At 34.1% G+C, this 22,437-nt stretch overlaps 1 protein-coding gene and 1 long non-coding RNA gene across 19 annotated transcripts in view; one reads left to right on the top strand and one right to left on the bottom strand.

Annotated features, from left to right (window-relative positions):
• Window positions 1–22,437, bottom strand: part of ZNF438 (zinc finger protein 438) — a 402,501-nt gene that overhangs the window by 47,031 nt on the left and 333,033 nt on the right. The window lies entirely within an intron of this gene.
• LOC102151923 overlaps window positions 1–22,437 on the top strand; it is a 39,761-nt gene that overhangs the window by 9,960 nt on the left and 7,364 nt on the right. For all 3 annotated transcript variants that reach the window (XR_005355211.1, XR_005355209.1, XR_005355210.1), the window contains one exon: window positions 8,049–8,142. This is a non-coding gene — a long non-coding RNA (uncharacterized LOC102151923). The remainder of the gene's footprint in view (window positions 1–8,048; window positions 8,143–22,437) is intronic.

The raw sequence follows: 22,437 nt of genomic DNA, 5'->3' as shown, positions 1-22,437 counted from the left end.
TAAAGAAATGCAAATAAAACCCAGTAAGATGTCACCTCACACCCATTAGGATGACTACTATCAAACAAAACAAAAAAGGAACAGAACAAGTTTTGATGAGGATGTGGAAAAATTAGAGCCTTTGAACACTGCTGGTGGGAATGAAAAATGGTGCAACTGCTTTAGAAAACAGTATTGTGGTTTCTCAAAAACTGAAAAACAGAATTATCATGATCCAACAATTTCACTTCTGGCTATATATCCAAAAGATATGAAAGCAAGATCTTGAAGAGATCTATGCACATCCATGTGCATTAGCAGCATGATTCACAATAGCCAGGAAGTAACACAAGCATCCATTGATGAATGAATAGATAAGTAAACATTGTGTATATATATATAATGGAATAGTATTCAGCCTTAAAAAAGAAGGAAGTTTTGACACTTGCTATAACAGGATGAATCTGGAGGACATTATTCTAAGTGAATTAAGCCAGTCTCGAGATGACAAATGTGTGATTCTACCTACATGATGTATCTCAAGTGGTGAAATTCATATAAACAGAAAGTAGAATGGTGGTTGCCAAGGGCTGGGGGAAAGTGCAGAGAGGGATTTGTTGTCTAATGGGTATAGAGTTTCAGTTTTATAAGATGACAAAAGTTTTATATGTTGGTTATACAACAATGTGAATATACTTAACACTATGGAACTATGAAGACAGAAAAGTGGTTAGGATGATGAATTATATGTGTTTTTTATTATAGTTTTTAAAAAGTAAATATGATTTTATTAGTATTAAGAAGAATAAGTCTTGGGGGTGCCTGAGTGGCTCACTCAGTTAAGCATCTCACTCTTGATTTTGGCTCAGGTTATAATCTCAGGGTTCTGAGATCGAACCCCAAGTCAGGGGGTAGCCTGCTTGAAATTCACTCTCCCTCTGCCCCCTCATCATGCCCACCCTCATCCCCCACTTGTGCTCTCTGTCTCTAAAAAAAGAAAAAAATAAATCTTATAAACCATATGAGTTTAGGCAAAAGTGGCAATTATTCAGGGTGTTTTATGTGAGCAAATCTTTAACCTTTATTGGAAGCATGCTGGACTTTAGTCCATACATATGTGTGTAGTTGTGAGGAAAAAAAGTAATAAAATTAAAGAATATTTACAGAATATACATTATTTATTATACATATCTGTGTCAAAAGAAATGATGCATTAAGGAATTATATAATGTTTTAGTAGTTTGCCAGTTATAGAATATCTTCTTATATAGCATTACACACTTTCGTGTATTTTCTTGAGGAACATAATTTATACAAAAATAAATACTGCCTATAAAGAGAAATTCCTAGTCTAGAGCTCCTCAGGCTGTGAACATAGCCACTCCGAAGATTAGATCTGGCTCATTTCTAAAGATTTTTATTTTATTTTTTTATTTGAGAGAGAGAGAGAGAGCATGACCAGAGATGGGGGAAGGGCACCAGGAGAGGGGAGGTACAGAGGGAGAGGGAGAAGTAGACTCCCTACTGAGCAGGGAGTCCAATGTGGGGCTCTATCCTAGGATCCTGGGATCATGACCTGAGCCAAAGGCAGATGCTCAACTGACTGAGCCACCTAGGTACCCCAAGATCTGGCTCATTTCTATGTCCCCAAATGTGTATCACACCATATTCTCTGGTGAGTGTATCAGAGACGCAAGGGGTTTCTAGGTAACATTTGTTCATGAGACTACTTTAATATTAACAGCTGACAAAATGTTATAGGGATAGTGCCTCAATAAATAACATTTTCTCAGCTCCAGGTTGGCTCTGGCAGGGGTGAGTCTATCCCTTTTCCTTCAATCCACTCCCTAGGCTTTGGCACTATCAAAGTTGAGTTGAGAGAATCGAGGTAACCTGAGTGGTTTTAGATTAAAACAGCCACAGGTATCTTACAGTTCAGCTGTAAACCCCTCAATTAGCTTTGAGATTAAAGCAGTAAGGCTATTTATGCTTGGGCTTCCCAAGACTTGGGTCTGTATTCACAACGCAGACAGTAAGACAGACAGACAGGGGTGAGGGTGGGTGGGAGGCAATAGTCTCCCATCCATAATTCTCCCACCTCCATGCAGTGCCTTCTGGGGATATTCAGTTATAGTTGAAGGATCTAAAATACTGGTAAGCATTGTACACCTACAGATTATATTCTCTAATAATCACACTGCATGAAATCCAAAAAATGAAGCCCTACTAATGAGAAATCTTTTCTCATTTTGGTATATGTTCTCAAAAAACTGATATTACAAAAACAATTGGTGACTGCAGTACATTCACACTCAGCATTCAGTTCTCTATAAGTGACTGGGTAGGGAGATAATTTTAGTCTAACCAAGTAAAGGCATATAGAAATAAAAGGATGATTTCAAAGGAACTGCTATGGGAAGCTACCTCTGGAAAGAAGAGAACTGAGAGATGAACACTTGGGAGAGAGAATGATTTGCCATTGTGTGCTCGTTGGTAAATCTTATGCATATTTCACCTTATGGTTATACTACTTAAGACAACATTATCAACAATAAGAACAATGAAAAGCATGAACAGATCTAGAGAGACAGGTGGTTCTTAATAAACACTAGCAGGGAAAAATGTCCGTGAAATAATCTTAAGTGAAGCAAATTGTCGAACAGTGGGTATACTCTGATCCCACTTGTCTTAAAAAGAAAAGGTGTGTTGCTACAGAAACATCAAATTGTCAACAGTCATTGCCTCTGGGACTTTGGGTTTGTAGAACTTTCCTTTCTTCTTTGTACATTGTGTGCGTGTGTGCCTGTGTTTATGCATGCACATATACAGTGCACAGAAAACCACATTACCATCTTTTTTAATACTAAAAACAATAAGCAACTATCCTAAAAGAGAGGAAGACACCCTAGGTTCCACTTTAAAAACACGTATCTGTTTAAGAAAGACAAATGGACATTTTGATTTTCTTTTTTTTTTTTTTAAAGATTTATTTATTTTAGAGAGAGAGAATATGTGTGCATGTGGGCACACAGGAGGGGCAGACAGAGAGGGAGAGAGAATTTCAAGTAGACTCCATGCTGAGTGGAGTCAATGGGGCTCAATCCTGTGATACAGGACTCTGAGATCATGACCCAAGAGAGTGGACACCCATTTGATGGAGCCACCAGGTACCCTGATATTTTGATTTTCAAGTAGTAAATTAACAAACTAAATGATAGTCTTTCTGGCAGCCTGGGTGGCTCAGCAGTTTAGCACTGCCTGCAGCCCAGGGCGTGATCTTGGAGACTAGGGATCGAGTCCCATGTCAGGCTCCTTGCATGGAGCCTGCTTCTCCCTCTGTCTGTGTCTCTGCCTCTCTCTCTCTCTGTCTCTCTCTCTCTCTGTGTGTCTCTCATGAATAAACAAATAAAATCTTTTAAAAAATGATAGTCTTTATGTATTTTCCTCATTCTAAATTCACAGTCACCATTATTATCAATAAATAATTTTTTGTCAAGATCAAATGCACAAGGCTCACCAATCAACCATCTAATATTTACAATGAACAGAAGTTAGTAGATTGTGCCTACATCAATAAGAGCAACAGCAGATGTAATTTCTTAAAATTCTTGTTTTAATACTTTTTGTTCAGCTCAAAATGATTTCAGCTTAGTAGTAGACATTTAGTTAAGGATGGATTTTCAAAATCAACATAAAACTGAAAAAAATTCCTATAAAGAATATTCTCTTCTTCCACAGTTTAAGTTCAATTGGTCTATTTCCCAATGGATGATTTAAATTTCCAACACTGATCATACTTATATTGAACTAATGTCTATCTTTCAGGAAAATCTCAAAACTCTTCAGGGCAGGGTCCAGGTTTGTCTTGTTCCCATTAGACCCAGGACATTGGAGGGGGAGAAGTCTTCCACAAGTATTTGATGAACAGACTTCGAAAGATGTAAACCTAAATAAGAGGAGTTGTAAGATTTACAGATATTCAAGGGCAACACAGATCCTAAACAAAGATTATGTAACCAATAAAAAAAAGATCCATATCATAGTTAAAAATAGTATAAGGAAAGAAGAAAAAGATATTTGCCTAAACCACCAGTCTGAGAAAATCAAAGCATATGTTCTCTAAGCACAATTGCCAGAAGCCTCCAGAATTTGGCTATCTTAGAAATATTAGGCTCTGAGTCACAAAGCCAAAGCCTTGAAAAAATAACCACAAGTAACTTCTGAAATGGGATTATATAATACTATAGTCTTAACGTATGTTATCACTGAAAACTTTGCCTTATTAGCAGATTCTCTTGGAATTCATTTTATTTCAAGAATCTTTCAGAAAGAATTATGAGATGGAGAATGTCCTTAAACATAGACACACACACACACACACACACACACACACACACACAGCCAGACTTCCACTGTGACAATTCTTGAGAGAAATCCAAATCTTAATACTCTTTACTGAATATGTATGTTTTTTGGCATGTCCAAATTTATGTAATCTACTATAGTTGAATTAGGTCTACTCACGAACTTTCCACTTTCAGCAGAATTTTAACTGAAGTGGAAGGTTACACTTTTTCTGAATCAAAACAAAACAAAACAAAACATAACTTCTCTGGCCACAAGGATAACTAATTAAAGTCATATGCTTTCTTATGCAAGCTTACATTTTTTGTCAAAGTAGGACAGTATAAAAGGTAGGAGTTCATTCATCAAATCAATTAACAACCCCACAAGCCAGCCATTAGAAAATTTTTTCTCTAAAGGCTATATAGTTAATATTTTCAGTCTTGTGGGCCCTATGGGCTCTGTTACAACTAATCCTTCCTGCTTTTGAAAGCAGCCATAGACAATATAAATGAATAAATGTGGCTATGTACCAATAAAACTTTTTTTAATTTATGGATACTGAAACTTGAACTTTATATAATTTTCATGTGTCACAAAGCATTATATTCCTTTGATTTTTTTCAATAATTTAGAAATGTAAAAATTATCCTAAGTTTGCAACCCATACAAAAACTGGCCCAATTTGGCCTATAAGCCATAGACTACTGACTCCGGACCTAAACCAACTCTTTAAGAAACTTCCACTTGCTAGCCATGTGACATGGTCCTGACTCCTCCTCCTCCTCCAAAAAAAAAAAAAAAAAAAAGCCCTAACAACAAACAAAATCAACAAAATTGAATAATAACATCTTAATTTTCAGGTGGTAGTTAGAGAGCTATTTTATTGGTATAACCATGGTGATGACAGCCAACATTTACTTTGAGCTTACTATGTTCCAAATAGTGTTCTAAACATTTTTAAAATATTTACTTATTTATTTGAGAGAGAGAGAGAGACAGAGAGAACATGAACAATGAGAAGGGCAGAGAGAAAATCCAAGCGGACTCCCCACTGACCACAGAGTCTTACTAGGGGGCGGGGGGTTGAGTGGGGGCTCAACCCAGGACTCTGCTGAGATCATGACCTCAGAAAAAAATCAAGAGTCAGATGCTTAAATGACTGATCCACATAGGTGCCCCTAAATGGTGTTCTAAACATTTTAAATGTGTTCTAATTTATTTCTCATCACAGTCTTGGGATAGATATTTTATGATCACCATTTTATAAATGAGGGACTAGGCACAGAGAAGTTAAGTAATTTATCAAAGCTCATACAGCTGGTAAATAGTGAAGCTAAAGTTTCAAGACAGGCATTGGGTTCTGCTCTTAATTACAAATGCTCCAACCTCAAAAATGTCCCCATTCTTTTCTTAAAGTTCCCATTGCAAATGACATTTTTCAGAAATTAAAATGCATAGTGGAATGAGCACATATGAAAAATGATGATTTTCAGAAATTAAAATGCACAATGAGATAAGTGTGTGTAGAAAATAATATAATATAGTTAATGCTGTTAAGTAAAGAGCTAATCCTAAGGTTGAGCCTATATTGATAGCAAATGGAAACTTGATTCGAATGGGTTAAAGCTTCAGTGTTCTCAGGGAAAAATTAGCAATGATCCCTGCCTCCCTCCTGTGTGTATACCAGCTGATGAGAACAGATGTTGGTGAGAATGCCCCAGAAGAGGATTGCAAAAGACAGGTCGTTGCAATTTTCTCTAAATGACTCTTGATTCTCCTAATTTAAATTTGTCTCAAGCTTTGCTGTAAACAATGGCCTTTATAGAGTTATAATGTTTCTCTTATTACTTGTACATTAGCAGTAAAATACTAATAAAAAAGGAGATGCCTTCCTTGTAACTGTTACAGTATAACATAACTTAAATCACAAGTATTTATATGATCTCTTTTCTTTGCCAGGTCTTTAACTTGTCAGTTGGTTCTGTGTGCTGACATTTCAAATCTGAGTGGATGCCCAATAGCTAATTCTTCAAGGGTCATTTGAAAAACAATTTTAGGGTACAGACTAAAATTTATTTCAGTGTAGGCTTAAACTGCCAAAGTGGCTTTTAGAAATTGTAATAAAACACTACCACTCCACATAACTGCAGAATAAAAATATCTTTGAAGAACTTGACATTTTAAGACTTTGGCTGGCCAAGGAAATAAGAATTGCTAAAACTGAATTCATTCCAATTATTCCTCATTGGAAGGTACCTACTTGCCAAAAAATTATTTCAGAATTTATTTCCATTACTTATATCAAACTGAAGAAACCCAAATGACAGATGATCTCTACAGCATTGGGGATCAACAGCAAGGCCAACTATATTAAAATAAGACACTGAGGATGTATACTAGGACAAAGAGACTCCCAGAGAGAGACTCAGCTGGCAAATATACAAAAATTATTTGTCTAATTCTCTCAAAAATTTTTTTAACTTTCCCCAAATATTTGCTATCAGTAAATTGCACAGTTCTATATTATGTGACTGCCTTGGTAAGAAAGAGCTATTTCTTGAGAGAAAAAAAAATCCATTCATGGTACTTGGAAGTTGTTCATAACAAAATACATACTGAAGGAATCTCTCTGGCTTAGCAATGGCCCTCCAAGCTAGTCATGGGGAAAAGTCCAACATCTCCCTCACTTCCCAGATCTAGGTTTTCACCCAGTTGTGTCAGTTTTATCTCTTATAAAGCCCTTGGATACATCCATATCTTCTCATTTCCACTGCTAACTCCCTGGTGCTAGTTGCTGTGTCATTCCCTGCAGAGACCACAAACTACTCTATTAAGTAGTATTCCTCTCCTGCTCCTTCTCCAACCAACATGGCCACAGTCATGTTTTCAAAGCATAAATTAGAATGAACCATCCCATAATGAAAACCATTAGACACCACAGCATGTCCATGAGGTTTGCAGTCTAGTCTCTGCCTGCTCCAAAGTTTCATCCTACACTCTTCACCATCACCTTCTGTGTCCCAGCCACACAAGCCATCCTTCAGTTTCCTGAACACAGCATGGCTCTGTCAGCAGAGCCTTTACACATGCTGGTTCCCTTCCCAGTAATGCTGCTTTTCTTCTTGATAACATGGACTCATCCTTCAGATCTCAAGGCAGTATCAACTCCTTAGGAGAATTTTCTGACCTAATTTGGCTCAGATACTCCTGTTAATAACCTCAGTGAACACTGTACCTTCTCTCTCAAAGCATGTACCACAATTGTAATTTTACTTAGGTAATGCCTAGTATCCTCAATACACAAGAAGCTCCAGAAGGCAGTGGTCATATCCCTTTCAGTTCATCTGGTACCCTAAACATTTGGCACAATATCAGAGTATTTGGGAGGATCTCAGTTCATATTTATTTATTTGTATTTGTGATAAAATTCACCCTTTTAAAGTGTACTATTTTGTGTTTCATAATATATTCACGAATATAGTATATTCACAGTATATATATGTATTATGTATTATATATTTTTTGTGTATAAAATATAAATATAAAATATATAATATAAAAATATATAAAACATATATATATATATATTTTATACACACACACAACTATCACACCACCTAATTCCAGAATATACCATCACCCTAAAGAGAAACACCATACCCATTAGCAATCACCCTACCTGCTTGTCCTGGAAATCATTAGTCTATTTTCTGTCTCCACAGATTCACCTGTTCTGAAAATTTCATATAAGTGGAATCATGAATTACGTGGGCCTTTTCGTGTCTGACTTTTTTCACTGGGCATAATGTTTACAAGGTTCGTCAATGTTACAGAATGTACCAGTACTTTCACTCCTTTTTGTTGCCAAATAATATGCCATTGTATGAATATACTGTTTCCACTTTTTAGCCACTATGAATAATGCTGCTATGAACATTTGTGCACAAGTTTTTGTGTAGAGATATTCAATTCTCTTCGATATATACTTAGGAACGCAATGGGTATATTCCATACAGGTATAGGTTAGGTCATAGGGTAACTCTGTGCTTAATCTTTTGAGGAATAGCCAGAACTTTTCCAAAGCAGCTGTCCATTTACCTTCCCATCTGTAATATATGAGTTTCCAACTTCCATATATTCATACGGAATCTCTGTCCATTTTTTAAGTTATAGCCATCCTTATGGCTATGAGGTGGTATATCATTGTGGCCATTCTCTAAAGACTATGATGTTGAACAACTAGTTAGTTGCTCCCTGCAATTTGTATACCTTTTTTTGTAGATACTCACTTCAAAATTGGAGTTTCTTTTTGCTATTGAGTTGTAAGAGTACTTTATATATTCTCAGTACAGGTCCCTTAGCAAATATCCCATTCTGTGAGATGCCTCTTCGCTTTCTTGATGGTGTCCATTAAAGCATGAAACTTTTCATTTTAAATTTACCTACTTTTCTTGTATTGTTCATGCTTTTCATCTTAAACTAAGAAACGATCACCTACTCCAAGGTCATAAAGATTGCAAACTCTGTTTTCCTTTCAGTTTTATAGTTTCAGTTTTAGTTCTTACATTTAGATCTTTGATCCATTTTGAGTCAATTTTTGAGCTAGTGTGAGGTATGGGTCCTCTTGCATTCTCTCTCATGTGGATACCCACTTCCTCCAGTTCCATTGGTTGATAAGACTATTCTTTTCCCCAGTAAAATATCTTCACACTCTTGTGAAAAATCAATTTACTATAGATGTGAGGGTTTATTTTAGACTCTCAATTCTATTCCACTAATCTATATGTTTATCCTTTTTGTCGGTACCACCCTATCATGTTTATTGCATTTTTATAGTAAGTTTTGGAATTGAGAAGTGTGAGTCTTCTTCTATTTTTTTTTTTTTTTAAGATTGGTTTGGCTATTATGAGTCCCTGGCATTTCCATATGAATTTTAGGATCAGTATGTCAACTTCTATAAAAAATGGCAACTGGGATTTTTACAGAGAGCATTGAATCTGTTGATCAATTTGAGTGTATTGCCATCTTAACAATGTTAAGTCCTCCCAATTCAAGAGGATTAAGAGATACAAACCTCCAGTTATAAAATAAGTAAGTCATGGGGATGAAAAGTACAGCATATGCAATACGATCGATAATACTATAATAAGTTTTATGGTGATAGATGGTAACTATACTTATGGTGGGGAGCATTTCATAATGTATATAATTGTCGAATCACTACGTTGTACAACTGAATCCATATAATACTGTATGTAACTATACTTCAATTAAAAAACCATAAGATACCTTTCAATATATTTGCTTTTACCTTTCAACGTTTTTAAGCTTTAGTGTGTAAGTCTTGCATTTCTTTTGTTAAACTTATCGCTAAGTATTTATTCTTTTTAGTGCTATTATAAATGTAACTGTTTTCTTAATTTCACTTTTGCATTGTTCATCACTAGTGTACATAAATACAATTGATTTTTAGACTGATCATGTATCTTTTAGCCTTGCTAAACTTGTTTATTAACTCTAAGTTTTTTCAGTTGGTTTCTTAAGGTTTTCCAAATATAAGATCATGCCACCTGCAAATACAGAAAGTTTTACTTCTTTTCCAATATGGGTATTTTTTTCCCCTTACCTTTGCCTAAAGTCCTTAACAGAAATGGCAAGAGAACACACCCTTATGTTTTTCTGGACATAAGCTGTGAAGTTTTTGTAATTCCCACCTATTTCTACATTGTTGAATGTTTTCATCATAAAAGGAACAGATTTTGTCAAAGGTTTTTTTGTATCTATTAAACAATGATCACATGGCTTTTCTTTTTCTTTTTATTAATGTATTGCATTGCTTTTCTTATGTTGAGCCAATCTTGCATTTCTGATAAAATCATTCCACTTGGCCTTTGTTTATAATCTTCTGTATATGTTACTAGATTTGGCTTGCTAGTATTTTGTTGACAATTTTTCCATCATATTCATAAGGAATACTTGGTCTGTAGTTTTCCTGTGTAGTCTTCATCTCATTTTGGTATCAGGGTATACTAATTAATTGGGAAGTATTTTCTCCTCTTCTAATTTTTAGAAGACTTTGTAAAGCATTGGTATTAATTTTTCTTTATAAATTTGATAGAATTCACAGGTGAAGCCACTGGGTTTAGGTTTTTTTTTCCTCTGTGGGAACTTTTTAATTATAATTCAATCACTTGTCAGTTCAGAGTTTCTATTTCTTGAGTTAGTTTTGGTAGCTTTTGTCTTTTAGGAATTTGTCCATTTCATCTAAGCCACCTAATAATATTTTAGCATATGATTATTTCTAGTGTCCCTTTATAATCCTTTTTTTTTCTGTAAGATCAGTAGTAATGTACCCTCTTTCATTGCTGATCTTAGTAACTTGAATGTTCTCTCTTTTTTCTTGGTCAGTCTAAAGGTTTGTCAGTTTTATTAATCTTTCAAAGAACCAACCTTTGCTTTCATTGATTTTCTCTATTTTTTTATTCTCTAGTTCTTAAATTTATGCTTAAACCTTTTTTTTTTTTTCTGTTTGCTTTGGTTTGCTCTTCTTTTTCTAGGTTCTTAAAGTGAAAGGTTCAGTTACTGATTTGTGATCTTTTTTTAAAAACACAGACATTTATAGCTCTACATTTCTCTCTAAACACTGTTTTCTTGAGCTGTATCCTATAAATTTTGATATGCTGTATTTTAGATTAATTTATATCAAGGTATTTTCTAATTGCCCTTGTGATTTCTTCCTTGACCCACTGACTATTTAGGAATGTGTTGCTTAATTTCCACATATTTGTGTGTTTCCCACATATCCTTCTGTTACTTATTTCTAATTGTATTCTATTGTGGTCAGAGAACATACTTTGTATGATTTTTATACTTTTTACATTCATTGAGGCTTGTTTTATAGCTTAATGGACATATAGCTATGTTTTATAGCCTAATAGCCTATAGCCTATTCTGGAGAATAATCCATATACATTGAAAAGAATGTATATTCTGCTCTTGTTGAGTAGAGTGTTATATACATGTCTCTTAGGTCTAGTTAATTCACAGTGTTGGAATGGAACCCAAGCTGTTCTGATGTATCTAAGAGGGGGCTCATCTTTTTAAGTGTACATTACTCCATTTCATATTACCCTAATGGTAAGAAGTATGCAAAATAAAGTTCTCAGTTTGGATCTGCTCTTAAAATACATCTGTTCTAAAAAAAAAAAAAAAAAAAACTTCTAAGGACAGCAAAGTAGGAAAAAAATGTAGCTGTTCTAGGTTTCCTAATTAATTTTATATCTATCTCCTGGGTGCAAATAAAGGATTGTAAAACACCCTGATAATAAAAAATTACTATCGAGTGCACAATGAAATGTTAAAATGTTATTTCAAACACTAGTTTGCCTAAGCACTTTCTAAAAGAAAGATCCTATTATTTGATTTAGCCAAAATAAATTTTATGATTAAGAAACTTAATTTATGAAATTGATAAGATACTCTGGGAAGTCCTATGCATTATTTTTAAATAGGCCTTTTGAGGTAGGTCTAGGAAAACTGTGACAACTACATCAATGTGCACAAATTATATAATGTTTTTATTATGTGATGTCTCAAAATGTCTAGAAAATAAAACTTGTTGACTTTCTTCAAATTCTCAGGAAAGATAATTGAATTTTCAAACTTAGGAGAAAAACACAAAGCAGTATTTGTATATCATGAAGGCCACATCCACATCTATTGAAAAAAAAACAAAGAGTATTGGGATCTTAAGCAAAATCCATGAAGATATTTGCCTTATTCTATTGTACAATATGAAAGCTTACCACTTCAGTAAAGTACTAAGATTTTTCAAAGTATATGCACATAGATATAATTTAAATAATGACTATTGAATTATATAAAGTTACAAATCCTAAAGACATGCTTAACTTTTGATTCTGATTATCTTTTATTAAATACTCAGCACCTCACACTTACTATCCATGAACTGCTACTAAATCATTGCCATCTTTATCTTTATTTGGTAACAGAAAAATCAGACTTCAAAAGTATATCAAAATTCTCTAACTGAATAAAAAAAATATATATATATATATAATTTTAAAGTATCTCTTAAGGAATTTTTGGATAAACATTGTTTTTCTTAAGCCAATTTTAAATTGATAGAGTTAAAACTGAAGCTATTATATTCAGTGTCTTTCTCCTAACAAAAATCAAGACTAAAATTTCATATATTCTAGAATTAAAAACATCCAGGGGAATTACTACAAAAAAAAAAATAGAGTAGAGGAACATGGCTCCAGTAAATAGAAATGTTCATAATTTAAAAAATCTGAACTAAGAATAAATATAATACATCAATTATGATTCATACTTCTCAGCTACATTAAATAAAGTTTAACTGGGTAAGAGGAAGTAATTCTCTTGGGAGGTCAAAGAAGTAGGAGTCACTGTTATTTCAAATAAGAACATTTATCTATTTAGTAAAAGTTTGCAAAAATGTATACAATTTTATTAAAAATCTCTGATCAAATAAAGTGTGTCCCACAGTATCATTATAGCATTTTTCCACCATTTATTTAGTGAGTATCTGTGGGGTATACACAATGAACAGCTTGCTTAGATATATACAAGTTCTGCCCTTACGCTAGTTGGAAGTCTTGCTGGTGAAAAAAAAGGTCTTGCAGGATAAATAAAATATATGATAATATGGATCACTAGAAGATTCTTTCAATGAAAGAATTTAAATCACCCCAAATATTGTTTTTTTCAGTTCTGAGGTATAACTGACAAATAAAATCACAAGACATTTAAAGTATACAAGGTAATTAATGATTGACACATATATACATTGTGAAAGAATCCCGTCCTCAAGTCAGTCAACACTCATGACCTCATACTGTAACCCCTCCCCTCTTTTATGTGAGAACATTTAAGCTTTATTCTCTCAGCAAATTTCAGAATGATACACCATAGTCACCATGTCATACATTAGATCCTCAGATCTTATCCATCTTACAACTGAAAGTTTATATCCTTTTACCAACCTCTCCCTATTTTCCAGACACCCCAGCCCCTGGCAGCCACTTTTCTACTCTCAATTTTGCCTGTGAGTTCAAATTTTTTTCTTAGATTCCCCATTTATCTTTCTCTCTCTGGCTTATTTCACTTAGCAATGCTCTTCAGATCTATCCATCCATTTGTGGCCACAAATGACAGGATTTCCTATATGTGTATATGTACATGTATTTTCTTCAACCTTGCCACTTTTTATTAAAATGACTTATTTGTAGGAAACAGAATATCTTTCTTTTTCCTACTGGAAATATATCTTCAGTATATAGTTAACAATTCATCTAGTCTTGATATGACAAGACATAGACGAATCCAATCTAAATGACTAAAAGGACATTAAAAGCTTACCTAAAACTTTAAATAATAGGTTAATGTAACATTTTTAAAAAGTTTTGAACAGATATTTTAGTTACCTCTTATTATTTTAGGTGTATGTATGTGAATGCCAAAAATCAAAGTAGATTTTGACAAAATACCACTCAACAATAAAAAAACAAACTACTGATACATGCAATTACTGGGATGCATATCAAGGGAACTATACTAAATAACAAAGTCAATCACAGAAGATTATATACTCTAAGATTCCATTTATATAACATTAGTGAAATGAAAAAATTGTAGAAATAGAGAACAAATTAGAGGTTGCCAGGGGTTAGAGATGGGAAAATGGGGTAGGTGAGCATGGGGCAACAGGAAGAATCCTTGTGATAGAACTGTTTGGTGATAAACTGTGGTGAAAAAAGCTACACGTGTGATAACAAATTCACAGAAACTAAATGTTTACATATGCAAATAAGTTCAAATAAAACTAGGGAAATCTGAATAAGACCTGAATTGTATCAGTGTATCATATGGATGGTATTCTAGATGTTACCATTTTGGGGAAAATGCATAAAGATTACATTGGGTGCCTATTATTTCTTATAACTACATGTGAATTTACAATTATCCCAAACTTAAAAGTTTAATTAAAAAACAGCTTCAAGGGGATACCTGGGTGGCTCAGTGGTTGAGTGTCTGCCTTTGGCTCAGGGTGTGATCCTGGGGTCCTAGGACCAAGTCCTGCATTGGACTCCTTGCAAGGAGCCTGCTTCTCCCTCTGCCTATGTCTCTGCCTCTCTCTCTCTCTCTCCGTGTCTCTCATGAATAAATAAATAAAACTTTAAAAATAATAAAGTTAAAAATTTTTTTAAAATAGGGGGGAATCCTTGGATGGCTCAGCGGTTTAGCGCCTGCCTTCGGCCCAGGGCGTGATCCTGGAGTCCTGGGATCGAGTCCCACATTGGGCTCCCTGCATAGAGCCTGCTTCTCCCTCTGCCTGTGTCTCTGCCTCTCTCTCTCTCTCTCCCCCACTCCCCTGTGTCTCTCATGAATAAATAAAATCTTAAAAAAATAAAATAAAAAAAATTTAAAAATAGCTTCAAGGTGTTCATAGTACATATACAAATATGGTTATTAAATTGTCTCTGACTCCAGAATCCAGTTTTTTAAAGTAATCTTCCTCCAATTAATCTACATTCCACTTTAGTTGGTGTCAGCCCATGAAGAAAGGCAGATTTAGGTGGACAAAGGGAGAAATGCCTTGAGGTTGTAAAGAACGCAATAAAAACATATTAATATTTTAAAAAGTAGATCTAGAAATGTACTTGAAAGTTTGAGATCATAATGACATAAACAAGTATTTATGACCTAAGAGGAACTGCCTCCTTTGGTACTTTGAAGTATTAAAAAAAATCACATAGAATTAAATTACAAAGCTAACATGCTTGTTTATGCAGCTGGTCTTTTTTAAAATTGAAGAACTTTAAACCTACAATTCTAATAGGCTTACTGGTGACACCCCAATCCTTTGAAAAATAAATGAAATATCATAAATCATCTGGCAGGTCTTAAGCTTAGATTTTTATCATCACTCAGATGCTTTAAAAATAAAAAGCAATATGAAAGGGTAGGATTTTGTTTTGTGCCTTATAAAGTTTAAGATAGAAAATAAATCATACTATTAAAAGTCATTTAGAAACCTAACTTCAGGACTTAGGATTGAATTGGCATAATATTCTTGGTCATTCCTATGAGAATTCATGCAAGTAGAGTAGCTTTTCTTACAAAATATTTCAGAACTCTGGCACTTCCTGTGATAAATGAAGCAATAAGGCTTTGGAATTGCAATTGGGTATATTTAAGTACTTCATATAGGCAACCAGACTGTCATCTTGCTGGATATGTAGCACTATGAATTTATTATTTGGCATCTAAAGGAATATTTGAATACTTATAAAGAGTAAAGGGTTGGGGTAAGCCCTTTTAATTTTAAGCTACAAATTCAGGACCACATTAGAGCTACAGAGTTCAACCTTTATTTTCTGGCAAGTTGACTTAATGAAAAATACGGATTTTGCAGGAAATGTTGAAATGAAAAATCTACAAATACCTCAAAAATGTTAAAGATTCAACAAAAGAACAGTAAAATCTACATGTTAGCCACAGCATCCTGAGAATTTTTATCACAGTTAGGTTTTAAGAAAATAAATTATGGGATACCTTCTCCATGACCTGATGATAAGGTATCTTTATGACTGGTCAATGATCAATTCAATTGACATTCCAGTTCATAATAGTATGCCTTCAGAAGTCTGCTGGAGTAGCATTAGGGGAGTGAGATCAAAGCCGGGCCTATATAAGATTGTCATCATTTTAGATCTCAGTGGTTTTTAAATTCATTTTTAAGATACAGCTACCAAAGTGGTAGCCTCCAAATAAGGAGTTAACTAATGTCACATCTCTATCAGGCTGTGTGCATGCATTTGGTAAACATTTGAATAAATGGCTAACTTCTTAAATTTTGCCTATCATATTGTTGCTAATGAACAATTCTTAAATTCTAAAATGTACATTTTGTTTCTCATGAAATTATCAAATATTTAAAATACATATCAAAGCACATTTTAACATGTGTAAGTTATAAAGAAAAGTAATAAACACTCTTCCCACTAGTGACTTTAGGGAATAAAACCTTACTAGTAACTTTGAAGTTGCCTAATGGGTTTTTCCATTCCAATTCCAATCCTCCTTGCCATGTCTTCTTCCCATACACTGAAAGCTTTCTTTGCTTTCCTTTATAAGAAATGTTGATTGGGGATCAACATAGTATGTAATTTTTCAAGATTTTGGATGAAATTATATTGGTTGAAATCACACTGGGCATATTCTCATAGGTTCATAAGATTCATCCATGATGGTATGTTTGAATATAGCGCAATTTATGCCTTCTCCTGTTGATAGATATCTCGGTTCTTTTCAGTTTTCTGGAATATTGTCATATACATTTCTCTTACGTACATTTTAAGAGTTTCTATCCCTCAATGTGGAATTGTTTGGTTGGTATATGCACTAGTTATTAGATAATGACTGCTTTATATGGTTGATCCAATTTACATTACCACTAGCAAGGGTGAGAAAGGTCGGGATACTTCCTTCCTTCCAATACTTTTTAACTATCTGGTGGATATAAAATAGTATCTCCTTGTAATGTTTTTAAAGCTCTTTTTTCTTTCATTTGAAGTAAAATTTACATAAAATGCATCAATCTTAAGTGTACCATTCCATGAGTTTTTACAAATGCATGTACCTTGTAACTCAAACCATTACTATCACAAAGAAAGTTCCATTGTAATCCTTCCCAGTCAATTCCTGCTCCATATCCTTGACAAAAACATTCTATCCTTTCCCTTATAAAAGTTGCTTGTACTAGAACTTCATAAAAATGTAGTATTGTACTGTATGTATTCTTTTGTAGAAAACTTCTTTCAGTTAGCATAATGAGATTCATCCATGTTGTTACAGGTTATATTTTATGCTGAGTAGTTTTACCTGACCCTTCCAAAGTCATGAAGATAGTCTCGTTTTGTTTTTTGTTTTTTTTGCCCCAAAACCTTACAGTTGTAGCTTTTACATTTAGTAATATAATCCATCTCAAATTAATTTCTGTGCTTGTTGGGACGTAGGAATTGAGATTTTTTTTTCCCATATAGATATCCAGTTGTTCCAGCACTGGTTATTGAAAAACTTGGGTTGCTTTGAATCTTTGAAATCAAATGACCAAATAACTGTTGGTCCTTATAGCAACACAACACTGTTTTGGTTATTGTAGTGTATGGTTACATTATGAAGTCAAGGCCTCCAGCTATGATTTTATTATTGTTTTGGAAATTCTCAATCTTTTACATTTCCACATAATTTGTAGAATTCCCTTGTCAATGTTATTTAATAAGCCTGTGTGAATATGGTAAGGATTATGTTCAATCTATAGATCAATTTGGAGATAGCTGTCCTCTAATTGAGTCTTCTGATCCATGAACATGTCATCTCTCTTCACTTATACAAAATGAAGAATTTTGAAACATTTCAGAATGTTTTATTGTTTCCAACATAAATATTTTACAGATGTTTTAATATATTCTTAAATACTTTAATTTTATTAAAAATGGGAAATAAGATTATTATTGATAGTCTCAATTAAAAAATACTCATTATTTATTAAGGCCACTCCATCATATACTCTCTTTTAAATATTAAATACATCAAATTCTGAGCAATTTTGTCTAATAGTACATAGTACATTCTGTATAGTAAGAAAATAATTTCTAAAAATGGGACAAGAACTCTACAACTTGGAAGTAAAATAAAGACATGGATATAGTCCAAGAGCATACATGCTGGAAATAGGATCAGGACATTTTTTTAATCCACTCTCACTTGAAGTATATTCTATGATGGGTTAAGAAAGGGGTTAGGTGTATGATGACTTTGGTCTATAGTTGTCTAGAATCTAGATCCTTCAAGCATGGACTCTTTGTTAGCTATTCCAAAGCCAACTCTTGACTTCTGGCCATATAATCATGACAAAGGGTTTCAAAAAGAGTAAAGCAAGAAGTATTTACCTTTGAGTTTTGAGCATATATAACATAGCTCTTTGGTCTCTGCTAAAGACAGGCCTGTATCCAAAGGCTCTTAGGTTTCCCATTTGGCCTTCTTTCTATTGCAACTTGTTTGTTTTACTTTTTCTAATTCATTATTTCTCCTTTTCCCCATTCTCTGCTTCTTCCTGGCATCTCTAATTTCATTTTCCATATCTTCACTGATTCTTCAGCATCTTTATTATCAGAATCTGAGAATGAATGGATCAAATTCCTCATCATCACCACACCAACTCTAATAGGTATCTGTCTTGGCTTTCCTTTTATTTTTTAAATTTTACTTATCTATTTATTTATTTATCTATTTATCTATTTATTTATTTATTTATTTTTTATTGGTGTTCAATTTTATTTAAAAAATTTTAAATCTAGTTAGTTAATATAGTGTTATATTAGTTTCAGGTGTACAACATAGTGATTCAACAATTTCATACATCACCTACTGGTCATCATGACAAGTGCCTACTTAACCCATCCCCCACTCTCCTCCCTGCCAGTAACCATCAGTTTTTTCCCTACAATTAAGAGTCTGTTTCTTGGTTTCTCTCTCTCTCTCCTTTAAAGATTTATTTATTTGAGAGATGGAGAGAGAGCACGAGTGGGAGGGGCAGAGAGAGAGGGAGAGAATCTCAAGCAGACTACACGCTGAACAAGGAGACTGATGTGGGGCTTGATCTCATGAGCCTGAGATCATGACCTGAGCCAAACCATAAATTGGACACTTAACCAACTGAGCCACCCAGGTACCCATCCCCCTCTTTTTTCTCCTATGTTCATTTGTTTTGTTTCTTAAATTCCACATGAGTAAAATTATATGGTAAATGCCCTTCTCTGACTTGTTTTGCTTAGCATTGTACTCTCTAGCTCCATCCATGTTGTTGCAAATGGCAAGATTTCATTCTCTTTGATGGCTGAATAATATGCCATTGTGCATATACTCTACACATTTTCTTTATCCATTCATCTATCAGCGGACACTTGGGCTGCTTCTGTAATTTGGCTCTTATAAACAATGCTGCTATAAAATACAGGTACGTGTACCCCTTAGAATTAGTGTTTTTGTATTCTTTGGGTAAATACCTACTAGTGCAGTTACTGGATTGTAGGTAGTTCTATTTTTTTACTTTTTGACAAACCTCCATACTGTTTTCCACAGTGGCACACTAGTTTGCATTTCTATCAACAGTATACAAGGGCTCCCTTTTCTTCACACTTTTGCCAACACCTGCTGTTTCTTGTGTTGTTGATTTTAGCCATTCTGACTGATTTGAGGTCATATCTCAGTGTAGTTTTGATTTGTGTTTCCCTGATGCAATGCAAGTGAGTGATGATAAACATCTTTTCATGTATCTTTCTGTTCATGTCTCCTGTCCATTTTTAATTGGATTATTTGTTTTTGGGTGTTAAGCTGCATTAGTTCTTTATCATGTTTCAGATACTAACCCTTTATTGAACATGTCATTTGCAAAGATCTTCTCCCATTCTGTAGGTTGCCTTTTACTTTTGGTGATTGTTCCCTTCAATGTGCACAGCTTTTTATTTTGATGTAGTCCCAACAGTCTATATTTGGTTTCAGTTTCCCTAGCCTCAGGAGACATATCTAGAAAAAAACTGCTATGTGGCCAATGTCAAAGAAGTTACTGCCTGTCTTCTCATCTAAGTTTTTTATGGTTTCAGGTTTCATATTTACATCTTCAATCCATTTTTAATTTATTTTTGTGAGAAAGTGGTCCGGTTTCTTTCTTTTTGCATATAGCTATGGTGTTTTCTCAACACCATTTGTTAAGGAGACTGTCCTTTTCCCACTAGATATTCTTTCCTGCTTTGTTGAAGATTGATTGACCATACAGTTGTGGGTTTATTTGTGAGTTTTCTCTTCTGTTCTATTGATGTAGGTGTCTATTTTTGACTAGTATCTTACTGTTTTGATTTTTACAGCTTGGTAATATAACTTAAAGTCTGGAATTATGATGCTTCCAACTTTGCTTTTCTTTTTCAAGATTTCTTTGGTTATTTGGGGTCTTTTGTGGTTCCAAACAAATTTTAGTAATGTTTGTTCCAGCTCTGTGAAAAATGTAGTTGGTATTTTAATAGGGACTGCATTAAATATATAGATCGCTTTGGGTAATACAGACATTTTAACATTCCATGTCTAGTTCTTTGTGTCATCTTCAATTTCTTTCATCAATGTTTTATAGTTTTCAGGGTACAGTGCTTTCACCTTTCTGGTTAGGTTTATTCCTAGATATCTTATTATTTTGGGTGAAATCATAAACAGGATTGTTCTCTTAATTTCTCTTTCTGCTCCTTCATTACTGGTGTATAGCAATGCAAGATTTCTGTACAATGGCTTTGCATCATGTAGTTTTAATGAATTTGTGTATCAGTTCTAGCAGGGTTTTTTTTTTTTTTTTGAATATTTTGGGATTTCCACATATACTACCATGTCATCTGCAAATAGTGAAAGTTTGACTTCTTTACCAGTCTGGATGCTTTTTATTTCTTCTGCTGTCTGACTGCTGTGGCTAGGACTTCCAGTACTGTGTTGGATAAAAGTGGTGACAGTAGCCATCCTTGTTTTTTCCTGATCTTTGGGGAAAAGCTCTAAGTTTTTCCCCACTGAGGATGATGTTAGCCATGGGTTTTTCATATATAATCTTTATTATGTTGAAATATGTTCCCTCTAAACCCACTTTGTTGGGGGTTTTTACATGAATGGATGTTGCACTTTGTCAAAGCTTTTACTGCATCTTTTGAAATGATCATATGGTTCTTATCCTTTTTCTTATTGATGTGGTCTATCACATTGATTGATTTGTGAATACTGAACTACGCTTACAACCAGGAATAAATCCCATTTGATCATCGTGATTGACTTTTTTTTTTATAAAGATTTTATTTATTCATGAGAGACACAGAGAGACAGAGACAGAGAAAGGCAGAGACACAGGTTCCATGCAAGGAGTCCGATGAGGGACTCGATCCCAGGACTCCAGGATCACACTCTGGGCTAAAGGCAGGTGTTAAACCATTGAGCCACCCAGGGATCCCCTGACTTTTTAAAATGTATTGTTGCATTCAGTTTGCTAGTATCTCATTGAGGATTTTTATATCTACGTTCATGGTTCTCTTTTTTAGTGTTATCTTTATCCAGTTTTGGTAGTAGGATAATGCTGGCCAACAGAATGAATTTGTAAGTTTTCCTTCCTTTTTTTAGTTTTTGGAATAGCTTGAGAAGAACAGGTATTAACTCCTCTTTAAATGTTTGGTAGAATTCACCTGTGAAGCTATTTGGTCCTGGACTTTTGTTTGTTGGGAGTTTTTTGATTACTGATTCAATTTCTTTGTGGTTACCAGTCTGTTCAAATTTTGTATTTCTTCCTGGTTCAGTTTTGGTAGTTTATGTTTCTAGGAATGTATTAATTTATTCTAGGTTGTCCAATTTGTTGGCATATGGTTTTTCATAATATTCTCTTAATTATATTTCTGTGGTATTGGTTGTTATTTCTCCTCTCTCATTGGTATTTTTATTTGAGTCCTTTCTCTTCTTCTCTTGATAAGACTGGTTAGAGGTTTATTCAATTTTATTGACTTTTTTTTTTTTTTTTTTTTCAAAGAACCAGCTCCTGGTTTCACTGATCCATTCTACTGGTGTTTTTTTTTTTTTTTTTTTTTTTTTTTTTTTTTTTTTTTTTTTTTTTTTTTTAGTTTCTATATTATTTATTTCTGCTCTAATCTTTATCTATTTATTTTATCTAATTTAATCTTTCTTCTGCTGGTTTTAGGTTTTGTTATTCTACTTCTAGCTCCTATATGTCTAAGATTAGGTTATTTGAGATTTTTTCTTGCTTCTTCAGGTAGGACTATATTGGTATACACTTCCCTCTCAGAACTGCTTTCACTGCATCATCTGTGCACCAGGGCGGCTGGGGGTGCAAGGCTCGATACTGCAGCAGCTGGGTACAGTTTGTGCCAGTAGCTGTGCATACTGTGGCTGCCTGGGGTGTGTGCAGGGCTGTAACAAAATTTGCCCTGAACACTGGGCCAAGGCTTGGAGTCGGGAGTCCTCAGAAGA

The sequence above is a fragment of the Canis lupus genome, chromosome 2 (genome assembly GCF_011100685.1).
Source record: "Canis lupus familiaris isolate Mischka breed German Shepherd chromosome 2, alternate assembly UU_Cfam_GSD_1.0, whole genome shotgun sequence".
Taxonomy (NCBI): Eukaryota; Metazoa; Chordata; class Mammalia; order Carnivora; family Canidae; genus Canis; species Canis lupus.
The sequence above is the reverse complement of the archived record's forward strand: the minus strand, read 5'-3'. Positions and strand labels throughout refer to the sequence as shown.